Genomic DNA, 19,837 nt, shown 5'->3' with positions numbered 1-19,837 from the left:
CAAGTGCACGTGTGTTCCACAGAAGGGGTTCAAACTACACTTTTTTTGTCTCCTCATTCAGGGAACCAGTTTGGCTATCAGAGCAGGCTTGGCTTCCTGGACAAATAAAATTGTAGTGTTTTTTATAGCATGCAGGGTTGGAAGGGAATAACCAGGAGTCAGGCAATCCAGGTCTCACCCTGCCCCAGTTTTGACCTAGGACAAACCACTTGCTCAGATGGCTCAGGAATAGTCTCAAGGGACACATGCTACTGCTTTTGCAAACACCCAAACCAGAACACCTTCAACATCTCTCTGACCTACCTTTGCCCCATAAGCTTGGAACAGGTTGCAGTACAGCACATTATTGTTATTGTTATTATTATTATGCCATGGCCTTTAACAATACCCAGTTTCCCACAACTCCTCACCTAGACATGTTACTTTCAGCAGAGCATTCAGGTAACTGCCTTGGCAGGAGTTCTTTTTGTAGCTGAGGAGACACACTGATCCTTAATAGACATTTGAGCCCATACACACCACTACGTCTATCAGACACTCAGTTTGGTCGTATTAAAGCTGGTAACCAAGCTTTCTGGGCAACAAAGACCAGCACAGCAGCTCCAAGGCATCAACAGTTAGGATATTCCAGTTGACTGTGTTTTTCCAAACACATCTGAGAAGGTCCAGGCAAGCTTGCTTACCTGCCCCAGACACTACCTCTTTCTCCTTGAGGTGTATTTAGCCAGATGGCAGGTGTTTTATATTTAGAAAAACATTCATTGAGTAGGAAAACATTTGTACAGGCAGGTTCACCTCAGAGGACTTATTTTCTTTCTCCCTCTTTTGTAGGAACAAAGAGCCTTGCACCAGACCCTGGAGCTACTCACTAGCTAACTGTGTCTACACGTGAGACCACGTGGGGTGAGATCCAGCCAGGAAAGCAAGAAAAGGCTGAGGGAGCTATGACCTAAAAGGCTACAGTTATTCAAGATAGTTCCCTTGCTAACAGGGCATTTTCTGCATAAGGAATTGTCAGAGAGTAGCATGGGCCAGCTGCTCCCTCCAGGACAGGGAGATAAACATCAAGCATGGGAACAAGGCCAACCCTGCCCACCAGGACCCATCCCTACAGTACCTGACTGAAGCAAGCAGGGCCAGACATGGAGATGGCAGCCAACTTCAGCTGATGAGTGAATCCAGATCACAAGGCAAGTCCATGCTGATAGGGCAGCTCTGAGGTCCTGCTGGAGAGCCAGGTCAGGGGCAGACACAGTCCAGTTGCCACCAAGCAAGTCTGTAGTAGCAAGGTACATCCAAAGTCAAGACAAGAACAAAGTCACCAGGTCAGGGACCACATCAGTAAGGTCCACAACCAGGCACTAGCACAGCTTGTTGGAGGAAGTGGCACAAATTCCTACAACGTAGCTCAAAGAAAGAGGAGAAGCTCAGGTCTGAACTTAAATGGAGTCACGACGCCCTTAGGCAGAGTGTGTGGGTGGATACCCCAGGTGAGGCTCGTCAGGACAATTAAGGTCAATTAATGCACTCAGGGCCTGAAGCAGGGACAGCAGCTGCATGAGAGAGAAAACACAGGAGGACAGATTTTGGCCTCCTGATTGCAGTTTATGCTGGATACAACTGAAGATAATTTTGTTACATGAGGACCTGAGTAGGCTTAAACTCAGTAACTGCTTTTGCCATAATATCTCAATGAAAGCTACTGCTGAGAGCATCTTCTATTGCTGCTGTCAGATACTGTGTTGTTTCAGCCTCTGAAACCATAGATATAGGCTCCAAATCTTTCTGCATCCTAGTCCTAACTCTTAGTCACATTCATTGTCCTTGGGCACTTAGGTTCCAGGCTAATCAACACTTTGTGATAGCCTGACTAGTGAGAGCTCATTTACCACCACTCAATTCCAGCTCCTGAGCAAAGCCTGGTTTCTATTGCCTGCAGCCTTTCCCTCCACTAAATCCAGTTCCTCATTTGGTAGTTTCAAGGTGATCTGTTAGTGATAAGCCAGGGTGTTTTCAATTCAACGGGTGATCTTTTCCTTGGTTCTCAGCCCATGTGTTAGAAAGCTCAGTGGAAAAGTGCTTATCTTTCCTTCCAAGCTGCAGACCAAGTTATGGAGGAGGGACAGGGAAATTTAGGATGCAGACACTTTCCTGCATTTAGATAAGCCACCAGAGATCAAAAGGCCAGCTTTTGATCTTGAACTCTGGCAAGCTGCATCCATGCACTAGAGAGAGAATGAATTAATCCTGCTCACTGCTAAAGTGTGGCACAAAACAGGAGTATGTCCTCTATTCTACAACTGGAAAAAATAAGGCACAGAGAAGTTCCAGGGACACAGCTAGTCCAGTCACCTGAGGGATCCCAGCCTAGTGCTCTGCTACATCATGTTGCCTTTAATTTTATCCACACTCTTCTCTCTATTCTTACAAGTCACGTTCTGGGACCTAAGATCCTTCCCCATGATTGCTGGATTTTGAAAACTGGCTACAAGCCCTGTCACTGCAACCTATTTCCTAATACCCTACCGATGTGTCTTGTCTGCAGCTTTTTTCTTTTGATCTCCAGAGCTATTCACAGTTCAGTTGCTTTCCAGAGATGACTTGTTGCAGTTTGCTTTGGTTTGAACGGGGCTTTGAAACTAGTGACCAGGGTGCACTCTGCTTCTGCACAAGGTCTTGAGGAAACAGCAGGGTAATTTATGAGACAAGCTACCAGTCTTCAAAGGGTAACATCTTTTCAGCAGAAGTCCCTTTTCTTCAAAGGAAAATTTGCCTTTGCCTCCTGAACTTGCATTTTTTTATATACATACATATAACAAATATTTATTTTACACCCACCATGTCTGTGGTGTGATTTGTGTGTATGTATAAAGGCCAAAGGAAAGCAACTGCCCTCAAAGTGTTGTTAAGAGATGTTGTATGAAGATGGCTGCTCCCAGGCCCTCTGCAATTTGAAGAGGAGTTGTAACATGCTCTGTGGAAGCAACCAGCAAGGGCTGGACTCCCACAGGCCAGAGTTCAAACAGGAGCAGACAGCACAGCAGCATCTGACAGATGAATGGAACGTGGAGGGATGACTCTGGCAGCAAGAAGCCTCCAGAGAAAACAAGCTCAAGCAGATAATTAGAAAGGCAGGACTGTAGTGCTGGCCTGGGAAAGCTGTGACTCTAACCTGGTGGCTGATGCTGGACAACTCATTTCACTGCCCCCCTTTTGAGACTAGAGACCAATTTGCTCCCCTGCCCCAAACTCTTCAATGCTGTCCCCTGCTGTTAAACAGAAGGTTAAAGAACAGCCTCAGATGCAGCCTCCTGGTTGATCTGTCTTTCTCCTTCCCATGGCAAGGATTTCCAAGCAGCAAACTGCTTGCCTGAGCAGGCCAGAGGGAAGCTGCTAACACCTTGTGGGCTAGGCTTCCTTGGGCATTGCAGTGGGCTGAAGGGTAGCCCCCAGCTACAGCTCTGCTTCTGGTTCACAGCCCTGGTGGGCAACAAACCTGGCCTTGGAGGCAGCCAAGGGGTGTCTCATAAACAGTGGCTGATACTGTCATGACCCAATGGACTCTAAATCCTGCCTCCACCAAATAATGGACACAATTCTTGGAGGATGGAGTAAATGGATGTAGTCAATGTGAGGCAAATGGTGCTTCTGCTATACCAGGTAAAGATTAGGAATGTATCTGCCCTGACCCCTACAAGCTAAAGGACATGGTCTGGGAATGGCCTGGATGTGCACTGCAATGATCCCAGCCCCATCTCTGGAACAACTCCTTCTTTTCCTAAGGAAAGGTGCATCCCTACACCAAGTGCCTTCTTCTGAGTGCTAGGACAATGAAAATGGATGACAGGCCTTGCTGGAATGAGTCCTAAGATGGGGATTCAGCCATTCTGGAGCACAGATGAGGTCAGGTCAGGTTTTTCCCTACAAGCAGGAGAAGCCATGTGGTTTTCGTATAATTTGGAACGTTTTCTTACAGAATGAAGATTGATTAGATGCCTGGAGTTCCCCAGAAACAATGTTGATAGTGTTAGCAGCCTGCACACCACAAGAACCCATTCATAAAAAAAAAAAATCCTCATTTTAAAATTTATTTTTTTTAACTTTATGTTCTTGGAAAAAGAAGCTTATTGGGTAACTATCAGAGTTCCTCTTTCATCACCTTGTCATAAATCCCACAGGCTCTGAATTCCTTTAACAATCTCTCAGTTAAATTGTGACCTGCCTATTCTAATAAAAAAACCTTTTTTTCCCCCCCCCCAAAAAAAAGCTAGAAACAGCCAAGAAGTTGGTCTCCCTTGCTCTGAGTTCTGCTAATTGAGACATCAAAGTAGATGGAAAATCAAGGTTCTACAATCTCTGGGCATTAATCTCTCTCTCTAGACCATTTTCAAACAGGGCAATTAACTTTTGCCAAGGCAGATCCCCTTCTGAAGTTTCAGTTATATGTTATATTCTTCTGTCACTATTTATGTGAATGATGAAACAGCTCCTGTCTATCACCCTGAGGTGGCTTTACCTTGAGGGTAGGTGATGTGTTCCTGGGTCTATTTTGTGCAAACTGTGACAGTCTGCCAAACTGTCATCCCAAGCTAGTTCCAAATCAAAGCCATGCTGTCACTGCAAGGAGTGAAGGCTTTTCCATCTTCACAAGAGCACTGACAGGCAAATCTGATACTGCAAGCTGTGAAAGGCACTCTAAAACCAGGTTGGAGATGTTATTGTTGTAAAGGGTAAATTAATGAAGACAGTGCCTAAAATTCATAGACTGTGAAGGTGCACTTGAAAAATGACCCCTGGGCAGATAGGAAGCAGTGTCACCTTCACTGCACTGGATCAGTGCTTTGCTCCCTTATGGAGACCACAATGAAACCACTGCAGGACTGCTTTATGCAAAGACACCAGCCCAGGTCACCAGCTCAGCCCTCCACATTTTGTTACCTCTTCATGTTGGCTTCTGGGCTGTCAGGCCTCTACAGCTAACGTCCCCTGGGCTGGCCACATCCCCTACAACCAGCATCCTTGTGTTCCACAGTGGCAACTTATCCCAGGGTGTCCTGACAGAGGTAGTCATGACAGCAGCTGTTGTAGTTGCTCTGACCAAAGGGAGACCACCATGTAGCTGATCACTGTTGGCTCAGGAAATGGATGGGAAGAGCTGCAGTTCAGGGTTAGCTGCCTTCTTTGCTTGGACCTGCAGTGGAGAGAAACAGGAGAGCAAGTCCACAGGAGGTTTGGTTTAGAAGGTGGGAGAAGCGTGCCGTTTCCCTGGGGAAAGTATATTGCATATTATTCCCCACGATGGCAAACTTGACAGGGAAACAATTACAGAGGTTTCCCGGCCCCAAAGGCAGAAACAGATCTGCCATGGTGGACAGGAGGAAGAGGGAAGGGGTGAATAAGCTCCCTTCCTTTCCTACTCTCTGTTGTGACAGGTGTGCCATGAATTACAGGACAGGTAGCCATGGAACCACCCCCTCCCTATTATTCACCCAATATGAATGATGCAGCTGCTCCCCAGATCTACCCAGGTAATTTAAACATTGCCAAGAAACACAGCATCACATCTGTGTGATGGCCATTCTGGGCTCTGCATTTGCCCCACCCTACAGTGACCTAAATCAGAAAGTTCCACTATGGAGTAATGTCTACCTCACACTCAGCCCCACGGATATAAATATTTCATTTAAATCCTGAGAAAAGATAGTGCCAGGCCTCCCAGGGGCCAGAAAGGGTCTACAGCATTTTTATAGCTGGTTGGACAGGGTAACACATGTGTGTACCCATGTTATACAGAGCAAACAGGATGCATAAATTATTGTTGCCCTTGGGCAAGAACAGATCAGGTGGTGCTTGTTTTCTCCCTAATTTGCTGGCATAGTTGTTCTACTGGTGAATAACCCCAGCAAAGCCCCCTGGCACATTTTCACTCCTATACAGAACATTCAGGAGTGAGACTGAAATGGGACCAGGCTTCAATGAAAAGTTGGCCCCTAACAAACACATTTAACTGCTAAATGCACTGAACACCTGATTGTGCTTAGGACAATATGCTGCTCCCAGAAGAGGTTTGCAGGTTTCTTTGCAGAGGGGATGGTGGCAAAGTGCCAGTGACAGACACAGCTTATAATCCCCATTTCTCCACAGCTCTGCCTCTTCTTGCCAGGTAGGACAGTCCCACTAAGGCAGATGCAAAATACAGCCCTAGAATAAGTGTATGGAACTTGTTCCTGATTTAGAGGCCCTGGGTTGAACACTACAGGAAATACCAGTTCAGGAAAAATCAGTGCTAAAGGGCAGAAATCTGCAGCTTTCCCTCTTCAGGAATCTGTATGAGTTACTTCATGTCCCTACACAATGCAATGTGGAGGTGTGACATGTCCCCAGCTCTCAGTGTGCCTCTACTGCCCTTCAGCAGTGGCAGTTCACAGGAAGCCACAGGATGACTGAGCAGAGGTCCTGATTCAGCCAAGCACATTTGGCTCATGCTTCAGTTCTTCAAGGATCGGTACCAGTGTGTGATGTTCCCTGCAATGTATGACAATGGGAGCATCTGACACCCTGGCTCCTACTTTCAGAATTAGCTTGTTTAGTGTTTGTGAAGTGACCCTCACTTCTGGCAGCAAGAGTCCCTCAAAAACACACATTGGCAGGACCCCGTTTCTTCTCCTCCACCCCAGGTGCTGGGGGGTTGGCTCCCCTTCAACCTACAGTGACCCACACCTACTGCTGAGACCCAGCAAAGTTTGCTGGGTGTCCAAGTCCTGGAGAAGGCCCAGACATCATACTCAGCTTGGGAGGCACAGATAAGCACCAAAGCTTCTCTCCAAAGCTTCTTGGCAGGCTCTGACTTGGAGGAGAGGGAGGGAAAGAAGAAATCTGAAAACACCCTTTCCCCTTTCAGAAGTGTGCTGGAAACAGGTCTGCCTGCCAGCTCTTGTGGTTCGGTTGCCAGGCAGTAGTATTGCTTTGCAGTCCAGGATCAACAAAGTACACATTTGTATGCTCACCAGGGCCAGTATCATTACTGCCACAACTTAACACCCTTAAACAGAGACTGCTGCAGCTGTTAGAGCTGTCTTGGGCATCAGGACAATCACAGCAACCAGTTGATCAGGGATCGACTGAAGAGAAAAAACCTCAGGAATGAGGCAAACTCTTTCCTGTTGTGGGCAGGAAACAAAATACATGGTACTTGGATGTAAACAGATGTGTAGGAAAGAAATGGACCAACCAGCTGAAGATGGAGCCCCTTGGTTGAACTGGCTGGTGGCTTGACCACAGCCAACACGTTGCTCCAGCAGGATGCTGTCACTAGCACTTTGGGAATTTGGACAGATACCCACCACATTCTGTTGGCATAAGCAAACCCACTGCCACAGAACTGAGAGCCTCTAACTTTCTGTCCCTCCTCCTTACCTTGTCTCTTTTTCTCTCTATCTCTTTCTCTCTGCATTGATGTCCTGACATGGTACAACCACCTCCTCACTGTATCTTCCCAGATCTCTCATGTCAACCATGCTCCTTCTCCATTGCAATTGCCTTTTTCAGCAGAGCAACCCCACAGAGACTTGCAGACTGTGGGAAGGACCTATAAAGCCAAAATCCCTGTAGCTACACCCAGCAAACAGTAACAGACACACAGACACTTGTGGCAGTAGAAATCAAACAGAGATGCTGGGAATGCTTTGCTTTTTGTTGCACAAAGATCTGACTCAGGTCATGGCAGAGAGCTGGAGCAAGCTCCAGGTTGGAAGTGTTTAGGCATGGTAATTCCAGCATGAGATGCCCTGTCAGGATTTGCAGAGCCATCCCTTCATGGTGCATAGCTATAGGCAGTGCCAATGAGAGGACTGTAACTCATTGTGACCAAAGGTTTTCTTCTCACTCTTTACTCCTGTGACCTCTCAGGAAACAGACGGGATACAAATAAGGGAAAGTACAAATTCTGTGGTGTGACCAGTTCTTCTTCTCTTTTGGGACAGCACCTTTTGCAGGCCCCCAAAACTACTGTTCTAGACAAACTGCATCATGGAGGGATGTCTTCGTTCCCTAGGATTGAGGATGACAGTGTTACATATTCTAGGAGCTATGACTGCTGCAGAAGTTGTTGAAGAGAAAACCACATAATCTCTCAAGACAACATCTTCCATCTGAACCTTCTGAGGTTGATGCTTCACAGATAAATTCTTCATCAAGAACTCTTAACACCGAGCTGTCACAATGCTATCTTCCTTGTTTACTTCCTCAAACAGCTAAAGATACTCTGGCCACAGAGGTGGCCAAATCACCTCATCACCTTCTCTCTGACAAGCTCATACCTATGCACCATCATGACTGCTGAAAAGCTGTGGATGGCTCCAAATCAGGATTTATTTTTAGATTTCCAGACTGTGTAGGTTCCTGCCAAAAGAGCCTGGTCCAAAGTTTATTCAAGTCCACGATAAAAATGTCTAATGGCGTGAATGACCTTTGGATCCGCTCCAAAGACTGTGCACTGATATGAGCACTGGGGCTGGCTGGGGATTCCCTTTGGGAAGGCTGCCCAATAAAGAGGTGGTTTTCACCAAACTGAAATTTTCAGGGAGAAAAACATCCTGATTTTTAACCTCTTTCATTTCAGAATAAAGAAATAAAAATATACTTCTCCTCCCCACCCCCCCACCCCTCCCAATTAGGAACAGTCAAGAAGCAGTATTTTCTTCAGGGCTAGCTGGAACAGAATCAGAGAACTATGTTTTGGTTTGAGTGTGTTCTATTAACCATTAAAACCTCATTTCCCCATAAGTACACTGGCTCACTGGGGCTGTGGTTTAGAGGGCTCATCTTTCCTGCAGGCTGTTTCCTAAAGGAAATATCTGCCATGATGCAGAGTGAACTCTAAGGTTTGTAGGAATGATAGCAGGAATGCACTACCCCCTGAATAAGACAGATGTTAAGCTCCTGGATAAGAGCTGGATGCTCAGGGTTGAATGGAATTAAAGCAAAACTTTTTGGGTTAATTGAACAAACTAAATTATGTCAATTTGGAACATGCCAAAACATTTACTTTTGCTGAAAAAAATGTTGGAGTAAAACTGATTTCCATCTGCAAACTAAGATGTTTTGAAATTTTACTCCATTAAAAATTTGGAAACATTGGTGTTTCTTCACAGCCAGAGAAACAAAGGTTTCAAGGGTCAAATGTCCCTTTCAAAGAACTGCAATTAGTATGAAAGCAAAGAAGCTGAGGAAGAAAGGAGATGTGAGAAGCTTACTGCTCTGTAGCTGAAAAGCCCTACAGAAATGAGCACCAAATATCTACCCTCTCTCAGCAGCTGTCTGCCTCATATTTCCAGGATCCTTTCCCAGGATAACAGGCAATTCCCTCAGGCTGGAGAAATTAAAGAATTGCCAGCTGATGAGAGAGTTTTAAGTAGTCACTTCCCTGGATCCAGATCACCCCAGCAAGAACACGTCTCTAGGGCTTTGTAGGCTCTCTCAGATCTAATTTGACCTCCATTGCACCATTGTCTTCCCTGGAGTTATTCATGGTTCAACTAAGGGAGGCCAGAATTCATCCCTGTCTCACATGCTCACCACGCAGCTGACAGGCAGTGGGAAAGTAAAGTGGCATGTGGAGCAAGGACTGGGAAAATCACCTTTTGATCTCCTTGAAGGTGGTCCTCCAACCAGGTCATGCTTGAGAGAACTGGCAGGGAGAATGAGGAGAGGCTGGGCTGCAGCTGTCTGTGTTGGGGCGGTCTCCAGTTCAGAAGAATATTTGCGTTTCTCTGGCTGCCAGTTTTGGAGCCTTTATAAATACCACACCTAAATAAAATGGAATAAAATAAATGATCCTCTTCAGGCACCCCACACCCTTCCATCACCCTCCCTAAGTACATCTCAATATCCAAGGACTGCAGGGATGAATGAGGGAGGGAAAAATTGTTAAAAATAACCAGTCTAGGGAGAAAAACAATTTATGCTGGTTCTGGAGCAAGGATGAGGTTCCATTTCCTCTGAGAATCAAGTGAACAATGTCATTCCAGAGCTTGCTGTGCAGCCGTTAGTGACTTCCACAGCACAGCTTGTAACCTGCAGCAGCATGGATGGAGTCAGGACACGGTGTGGGGGAGCAGCCAGTCCCCTCCCTGTCACTTTACTAGTGGCAATACTTCACAAGCATCACATCCTCACTGGTAAGTCTGTCCCTTGATGTGCAAGGTTCTTTTTTTGCCATGAATCACAAAACTTAAGTTGCTAACTATGTGGCCAGATGCCTTTGTCCTGTGAATGCTCCTGGGCCCCAGCACAGATGGAGAGCCATTCCCTGAGGATCCTGTGGTCACAGACAGATATTTGCCAGTTCCCAGCAGGTAATAAAAGCTCTAGGTATTTAACCACCTTTTCTGAAGAAGGTGCTTGACCAGAGATGAGACTTAAGGTAAATGCAGCACTAGTTACCTCTGAATCAAATGTGGTTCAAAACACAGCCCTTAGGGAGAGGATAATGCCACTCACCTTCAAACGAGACCCTGCAATCTGTAAATGTCAGCTCTGGAACATACACTACACTGTGGTATTTACAGTGCCCTTTTATTACTGCTATTATTATTGTTATTATATTCCTTTTTACCTGGGGACTGAATGTTTGGGGACTGTGGCAGGAGAGGTCTGTACATCTGGAAAGCGTCAGATTTAACGCCCGAAGTCACCAGCCCAGGTCAGCTAAAAGTACATGTTTGCTTCCAGCAGCAGCTGTGCAAACTCCTGTTGCCTGGGTTGTGCAGGGCTTATGTAAAGATTCCTCAAAGACAGTGCCCTCTTTGTGAGCCCATAGCTCTGCTGATCCCTGGCAATTCCAGCCCCAGTTTCAAAAGAAACGGGCCTAAAATGGCCCTCCCACCGCAAACAGATGTATTTCAGCCCCTGTCTAAGGCAGCATTCAATTCATCCCGAAAAGGAAAACATCATAATTTAGGGTCACACGTCTCCTGCCTGTCAGTCAGGCACTGCCAGCTATTTTTACAGCACCCCAGGGTGTTGTGGCAGTCTAGAAAACAAGTGACACACCTTTCCAAAGACCGTTCAGCATGATAGTGCTCAGTGAGAAGCTCTGAGCTCCAAGCTCTGGGGGTTTGTCTCTGATTCTTTTTTTTTTTTCTGAGCAGGCTTGAAATAAAATACTTCTGTGTGCCCTGCACATCTTTTTCCCTTGCACAGTGATTCTCTTTGCTTCCTGTTGCTTCCTGGACTTGTCCTTCCCACTGCAAATTCTGTATCACAGGTTCAGTGTTAGAACTTTTCTCATGGCTCTGTGGCATGTGGGTGAACCAGATGTACCATGAGAACAAGCTCTCTCACACCAGCCGCCAACAGCTGAACAAAACTATACATATTGTAGGAGAGGCCAAATTTCACTCACTGACTTCAGTAGCTTTCAGTGGCTTCTGTTTTACATTGAGATTGAATCTGGACAATTTCTTTAACCTAATAAACAAAGTTGTAATTATAAACAATCCATTAAAACTACTGGGCATCTGAAAGAGGCACACAGACCATACAGGAAACAATCCCAAGCATCCCTGCCTTGTAGCCAAATACTATATCTGCAATGCACACAAACCACCTCCATATTTACAGTTTGGTGAGAGTTTTGATCATGTAATAGCTTTAGGGTTCAAACCACTGCTCATTAAAATCAACGAGAGTCTTTGCACTGACTTTAACGAGCTCTGAGTCAAGACTGGAACACACAACATTTCACCAAAAATTCCAAGTGGAAAAAAACCCCACAACTCTGGTAAAGCTCTTACCTTGGTCTCTCTGGGAGTTAAAGCTTGAAGGGACTGTGCTCCTCTTGCTGTGCAGTTACAGCATCCACAGGTAAGAAGCCCTGCTGAGCCTGTCCTGGCAGTGCCAGTGTTCCTCACACTGAGAGTTCCACTAGCACATGGACAACAATAATTGCACAACAGTTAAAACTGTGTTATAGACAATGTGGGCAAGAAAATGCAAGGGAGCAAAATGCAGATAATAATTCATCCCTTCCACTGACACTGTCTTTACATGGGTTGTTTTCACCAGAAATATACACCTAGTAATAGCCCAGATTCCTTGTTTTTTCAACATCATTTTGATGGTAAATGCCATTAGTTACTGTGCAATGGTTATTTAAAGCTGACAACTTACTGTGACCTGAACCAAAAGACAGATTAACTTATCTGCTTTAACAAGGAGTTGCTTGAAGTCTTATATGAGATTCTGTATGAACTTACATTTCATATGGCCAGTAATTGCTTTTCCTGTTATTTTTCTATTAAAGAAATACTAAAGGAAATGGGAGCTGTGTGCATAATGGGGACTGGGTTATAGTGCTTTAAATATGCAGGTCATCAATTCAAGGTAATTTAGCTGATTACTCTAGTGGTCTCAGCCCAGCTGTCAGTGGACAAGTGACCACACTTGGCCATCCACCACTGCTAAAACCTTGATGGCAATTCAGGAAAGTTAGAGGGCTTTGGCTGACCAGCCTTGCCTTACCTTGAATCCCATGCCTGGGGGTGTTGCTCAGGCACATCTGTTAAGCAGCTGGATACAGCACAGTCAGACACTGACACGAGGTACCTAGGTCAGTCCCTCTGAGCACCACACACAGAGAGGTCTCTGTCTCTGATTATTACAGAAAAGGCTGAGAAGATTCCCAGTGATAGAAGGTTATTCCTGGATAGCCATGGGAAGGGCTGTGTGTGAGGGATCTAAGAGCCTGCTGATATGGATAATCAAGAAGGAAACTGGATTTTCAGCAAAATGACCTGGAACAACAAATGTACTCCCATCCTTCCATTAGGAGAGATGAAGCAGCTGGTTTTCAGTGGGATATTAACTCAGACGTGGGAACCAAAGGCTTTTAACTTGCCAAGGTCCCTGGACAGTGAGTTCTGTTTTTTTCCATCTGTGGTCTCTCAGCAGTGATGCAGCTCCTGTACAGTGAATATAAACTGACTGGTATTGCTTTTCTTGGTTTTCTTCCACAAGTGACAGGTTGACAGCTACTGCTCTTGGAAGATGGCCTTCCAATCCTCAGGTCACCATATGGTGCACAAATAATTTCTTTCATGCCATACCTGATTTAGAGCTGTAGGAAATAGAGTTAAGAGACCAGTGAAGCCATCTCCCCCATTGTCCTTCACATGTCACTGTATCATGCCTTGTATTCAGCATGTCTCATCTCACAGGCAATTTGAGAGCTCTGGTTGTCCTTCCAAGCATTATAAATGTGCTAAATGGGGTGGATACCTGGAGAAGAAAACTCTGCTCCTTTGCAAGACTTAATCACCAGGCTTTATGAGTCATATTTTCTCATGTAAGGGGTGATGCTTCCCTTGCAAAAAAACCCCAACAAAACCAAAAACCAAACCCCACATGGTTACACAAAGGAGGATTTGTTGTTGACTTTTTTTTTTCTTCAATTACAAAAAAGGGTTCAATCAAGCTCTGCAACCTCCTTAAAACTCCACAACCTCAGGTAGCTTAACTGAGCTAACTAATCTGCTGGTTTTAATTTAGTAAGATGGTTCTAAATACATGCAGTTATCAGAAGTGAGGATGCCCCAGGTTGGCACTAAATCCTCTACAGATCAGAAGTTACATCCCTACAGTTTTCAGGCTCTTCATGTTTGACCAGTAATGTCATTATTAGCTACTCTGCCCTGTGAATGGAAATGGAGGAAGCTACAGTCAGACCTTACTCTTAGTAATAATTCAACTAGAACTCATTAGCCTTAGCAAGAAACTATGCTGTAAATGTTTGCTCTCCCAGAGTTGTGTTGAGCAGATAAAGTCCATTTCCAGCTAGGCTGTTTGCGGATGGCCACAAGCATAAGTCTGGAGCCTGTCTGAGACTTGCTCTTCTCAACCTGAAGACAGATGCTGTGAGCACTCATGGTCATCAGCAGGGAGGACAAGAACTACACAGAGACATTCTCCCTCCCCTTCTTCCTAGTGTAGCACTTAGTTCAAATGAACAAAACAAGGCAAGACTCCATTTGGATCAGAGAGAGAGCACCTACCCTCCAGGTGGAGTTTTAATTCAGCTCTGCATTCACTTTTTGGCAATAGACATCACAATACCCCTACAGCCTTAAACACCACGATGTGCAAGGACAGATAAATCTCCAAATGCTTTCCTTGCACCATAAAACAAGGCACTGGTCTTACTTTCATTCTGCAAGTTGGACCCAGAGGCATGGTGGACTTGAGCCAAGAGGGGTCTGGTTCTCTGGAACATCCTGCCACTACCTCCCAAACAGGCAGCCCATTTGGCCTCTGTTAGCACCGGGCAAAGCTTTAGTTCTTCAGTTTTGATGCCTTATTCAAATCCTGCTGCAGTTCCTCCACACACCACTTTGGTGCGAGAACAGGCCCGTTGGGGTTGCAGAGCATTCCCTGCAAGTGGGCAGAAGGGCCATGTAAAAAATCAAATCCACATGACTGTATTTACAGGCAACCAAAGAGGAGGTTGCTCTTCCAAGAAAAACTTTTCCATGTAAAAGAATTCTTAATCTCCCCTTTGACTGTCATTGTTGAAATGATGGCTTCACAGGCTTGAAATTTAAGACCCTATTGGCGTCTTTTCCGTTAGCTGTGATTTATGAATGGTTTCGCTGTTGATTATCCTCCAAGATGACAGAACAGCAGCCCTGACAGACAAGCAGAGGAAATTTCACAGGATAACAGGCAGGTCCTTCTCCAGGGCAGTGAGGCAGGGAGGTGTTTTGACTCAAGTATGTAACAGTATCAGCAAATGCTGACTGGACTCCACAGGTAATGGAACACCCTGCATGTGGCGCTACTCAGAGGCAAGCAGAGTCAGCAGAAGTCTTCAGGATGACTTCTTTGTGCTTCAGATCCTTTCCTCATTCTGTAACACAGCATACAGTTATTTTTTTGTCTTGATTGTGGCACAAACTGTACAAATTGCATTCAAATGTGAGAAGACAACATTTGCAAATCACCCAATGCTTGTCCTTCAAAGATAATCCTTCTTTACCGCAGTTGCAAAGTCTACTGTTTTGTTTGGGAGATGCACTGTCTTTATGCCAAGCCCAAGATATTAAAAGGAAATTTGCTTCCTTTCATTTATTGCCAAGAACAGGCACTCCTGACCCCAGAAGAGGAGATTTTGTGGCTTTCATTCTCATTTCCTGCTAGACAGTTTGCTCCATGTCACTGCTGGGAGGAACTGTTTATCTGGTGAGGGTAACAGGGCAAGGGCAGGTGCAGCCATGACTGGAAGGAGCTGCAGAACATTCTGGTTGCTCCTACAGTGTAGGACTGACACTGCTAACAGGAGACAGAAACAAGCTACAAGCCCTAGTGGTGACTTGGCAAAGCCATACCAGAGGATGCTGCAAGGAGATGAGGCATCTCCTGAAAGAAGCTCTCAGAATCAACTGCCTGTGTTAGTTTGTTTCCTTCTGGGCTGTGTGGCCTTCACTGGACCAGACAGCCAAAACTCCCAGTCCAGTTCAAAAACATTTCTGATTCTGGGGCTGTCTAAATATAAATGAGTAGACCTCTCAGGAGGTGATTTTGTCTCTTGATAAACGGCCTCTGCTTTTCAAGCAGGAAGGTTCCTTCGATTTGAACTCTGCCATGCTGGTTTCCAGGTCCAGCACTATGGATGTACTTTCTGCTCTTTGTATCATCACCTGGACCTGTGCAGTAAGCAGCAGTATGTCACCCTTCTACTCTGGATCATTTGGGGCCGAGATGAACAACTCTATGAGGTGCCAGGCAAATTTGACCTGGGCCTGACATACCTGAGTCATGATCTCTGGTCACATTCCCCTGAGGGATGATGCTGCTTTGGTGCCTTTCAGCTCTACTGTCAGGAACACATTGCAGTGAGGAGAGGCTGCATCTCTTTGGAAGGACCCAAAGAGCATAGTTACATCCAAGTGTGGCCCAAGCCACTCTTATTGGGACTAGTTATGCTGCGGGTGTTCTGAAGGATCAGGTTCGACAGTGAACCAGAATGGACATTCCAAGCATTCTTCCCATTTCGCCACCCAGCCTGTTTCAGAAAAAGTCCTGATGTAGGTGTTTGTATCCTGTCTCCTTCTTCCCTCACTGTACTTGTCTTTCAAGCCTGGCAGCAGTGGAAGGAAACTTAGCACGTGATGCTGACATTCTGCCATGTCTGTGGGATGGCAGATTCCTCAAGTACTCAAATCTAGAGAATAGCCAGGAAAACAGGAGGTAGAGGACTCATCAAAGCATGGAGAGAGTTGAATCGCACTGGATTCAAGGAGGGATACTGACTTTTATCCAGAAGTAGGGCTGCTCACACCAGGTAGGCTATCTGGGTTCCTGCCCCCACTTCCCACACAATCCCCCTCTTATGACTTCCCACCTCTGCTGCATCATTTTGTGCATTTCGATCCACCATGCAGGATGAATCTTAATAGTGGGATATTCAGGGCCATAAAGGGCTGCTGGATATTGTAGCACAGTTGTGCTGGATACAGGAGCCCAGAGAGAGAGCCTGGAGACTGGAGATAGGGAAGAAGGCCAGAGGAGAGTGGAAGGCTGCAGAGAGGCTGCAAAGGGATCCCAGGAAAATGACCAGTGAGAGAAGTGCCAGAGAAGTGCCCACAGCACTTAGCAAGGCAGCCAGTAGCAAAGAAAAGCAAACATCCAAGCATGTGGATGAAGTCACAGCACTTAACTGATGGATCTCTGAAGACCACATAGCTCTCAGCAGATTTTGGTTTGTAAAGCCTCACCTGGAAACTTCAAATACAACTGAATGGAGCTTGGTGAGCCACGGTGCAGATCACATTGCATCCCTGATGCTCTGCGCTTTACCTAAGAAGAAGTGTCAATGCCATGTGTGGTATCACCAGCCTGGTACACAGCAAGTCTCTGCTCCTGAGCAGCACCCAGTCCCTACAGCTCCCAGCAAAGCACAGGGGTTTCCTCACATGTGTTTATCTACCCATTTCAGGACTGGGTCTAGGGATTGTGTTTTCTAACGAAGTAGACCAATGAAAAAAAGTTGGAGAAGATCTGAGAAATGTGCTTCATAAAGCCCTCTCTAATTGATGTCAGAATTACACCTCTGCCTGAGAGCGAATCTTAACGGATAAAGTTCTGTGGGATTTCTCCCCAGTTTTCTTCTACTTGACTCCTAATTTATTGTTTTGTCTGTGTGGTTTTTTAACACTCAAATTCCCAGCTAGGCAGAGTCATTCCTTCAGAGTTAGTTCTGGTAGTGGATGCCTCTGTCCCACAGCCTATACCTTCACACACTGCTGCCCTTGTACCACTGGATTTGCACCTGTCTGTCCACATTCAGCTGCTTCAAAAAACTTGCCCTCCAGACTTTTTCTTCCTCCTTGTCCCACCATACATACAAGGGCCCACTTTCCCTGTTCCCAAGCCAAGACACAGGAATGTACCAGTCCCTAGTGATTTCTTCTAGCAAATTAAGAATTGCTAAACTAAGGAGGATTTCAGTAGAGCAACATGGCCTCAGCTGAAAATCCCACACTCGATGGTTTTCTCCTTTGGTAGGGCACCATGCAATATTTATGTCCTGTTTCAACAGGTCTTTTTCTACTACCCCATACACACATCTGTGGCTGTGCACTGTATCCTTTCACTGAGCTCCCATCCAGGCAAATTTTCACTGGCCAAGAGCCGGATACTGTGGCTCCAAAAGGACTTTTTGACCAAAGAATGAGTCATTTCTATCACAGCCATCAAGACAGGTGAGCAACCCACTACTAACTTTCACAAAGATAACAACAACAATAAGAATACCACCATAATATGTGCACACATATGCTCTGCAGAACCCAGCAGTTCTGCCAGTAATGAGTGAAGTCAATTTCCCTACAAATGTTTGGAGATGCTCAGCAGTGCACAGTGTTTGAACTGTTTAGAGCTCAGCAAACCTTAACCTATGAACACCCACTTCTGTGCTAAACACATATATTGTACTGAAATTTACCATGAGAAATATACATTATGTAGCTCTAAGAAAAACTGGATTGTAGCTTCTCAAAACAAGAATCAGAAAAAAACAGTCTTCCCCCCAGATACTCCCCAAGCTAAAATGTACCTCCTTAGGAGTAAAGGATAGATCACTCACCCCTGTTCAGTGTCCTGTTGTCCTGCTTCTTTTTCCTTCTTGGAAGAAAGCAGCTCTGAAGATGCTTCTTTCCCTCACACATGTGGTCTCCCCAGATCAGGAGAGGGGCAGGGGAACAGGGCTGCAGGGCAACTGCTGTGCTGAAGCCTGAGTTCACAGTGTTAACTGGCTGGAGAATCCTATTACATGATAGGTAGCAAGCCAGGGCCTAATTTATGGAAATTTTGACCTTCAGTCCCCTTTGACATTTTCAGATCAGCCACAGCCTGTGTGAGACATTAGAGCCCTTACAAGTAAGGGGCTCTAAATCAGCCTGTGTGGCTGCTGGAGCCGACGATGAGCGGGTCAGAGGTAGGAATTCACAGAGGTTCATGTGTGGGCTGCTCGGTGCCTGTTTGACATTTATAAATCAGTGACATTCCTTTGCACAGCTCGGTGCATACAGATCGCGTCAGTCACTCCGAGGAGGGCCCCTCATTTCAGTCAAGGGTGGATTTGGGCATCCTCAGCCTTTCCTTTTGACTTGAGCAAGAATAAGCCTAAACAAATCCAGTTTCATTAGCTAGAGAGTTCACCTACCACCATACAATGTGACCCACTCCCTCAGGATGGAGCGTGGGCCCTTTTAGGATCAAATCTAGCCTCTGAGGACTTTGTGCCATCTTGCGGGCTTCCATCTTGAGGCCTTGAGTATCAAAGTCTTCATCCCTAGGTACAATACCAGAACTCTAATATTGTCATCAGCTGCCATAACAAATGCTGCATTTGTTGGTTTTGTAGCACAAACAGGTGTAATCCTGTGCTGCTGAGTGGTAGCCAACAGCTCTGACCAAGAGGAAGCAGCCAGTTGGATTCCAAGTTTTCCACAGAAACCTATTTGCTGCAAACAAAGCTCTGCAGGGCTGAGCTGTAGGGCCTACTAGGCCGGCCCCAAATTTCTCACCGTCTGAACTCTTACGTAGAGAGAAAATGTGATGAGAAAAACATAACTAAGGCTGCAGACAAGGTAACATTAATGTCAGCCAGTTATTGTGCAATAGTGGTCCATATCAGCTTCTGCAAGCATGACCTGTTTAAACGTTTCTTACTTCTCCAAACCCCAAGGGTTGGCGTGGACTCTCCGCTCCCCTCAGGGCCAGCAGAGCCCCTGGCACACACCACGCCTCCCAGCTAGCGGCTGTGCTGGGCTTTGGGATGCCCTCCCATTGCATCTGTGGTGGCCACAAACACACGATGGCCAGGATAGGGAGGCCAGCTCGGTGGCTGCAGACTAGCAGCTGTGGAGCCAGCCCTACAAGGAGATTGCTGCAGTAAGCAGAAGGAAGGGCTGCCACGATGGTGCGGCCAACCAGAGGTCATGGTGGGCATGCACATCCCAGAGGCCAAGACTGCCACTTCGAAGCAAAGAGGGATGGTGGCTCTTGAGCTCTTCCCTCTTGCCCCCTCGCCTTGACACAGAGGAGAAGAGCTGCTTTAGCGAGTGAGAGGGTGAAAGGATGAAAATCAGAACTGAGGTTAAAATCTGACGGAACTGAGGTAAAAACCGTGCAGAAGTGAAGGGAAAACCAGAAATCAAGGAAATCGGTGGAGGGAAACCACCGCTCCGCGACGGCGGGTGAGGGGGAAGGCCCCAGTTCCGCGGGCAGCGCCGCGTGCGGGGGTCGCCGCAGGTCCCCCCGGGGGCGGCAGGCGGGGGCA

Source organism: Apus apus, chromosome 16 (assembly GCF_020740795.1).
Source record: "Apus apus isolate bApuApu2 chromosome 16, bApuApu2.pri.cur, whole genome shotgun sequence".
Classification (NCBI taxonomy): Eukaryota; Metazoa; Chordata; class Aves; order Apodiformes; family Apodidae; genus Apus; species Apus apus.
Note: the sequence above shows the minus strand (reverse complement) of the source record.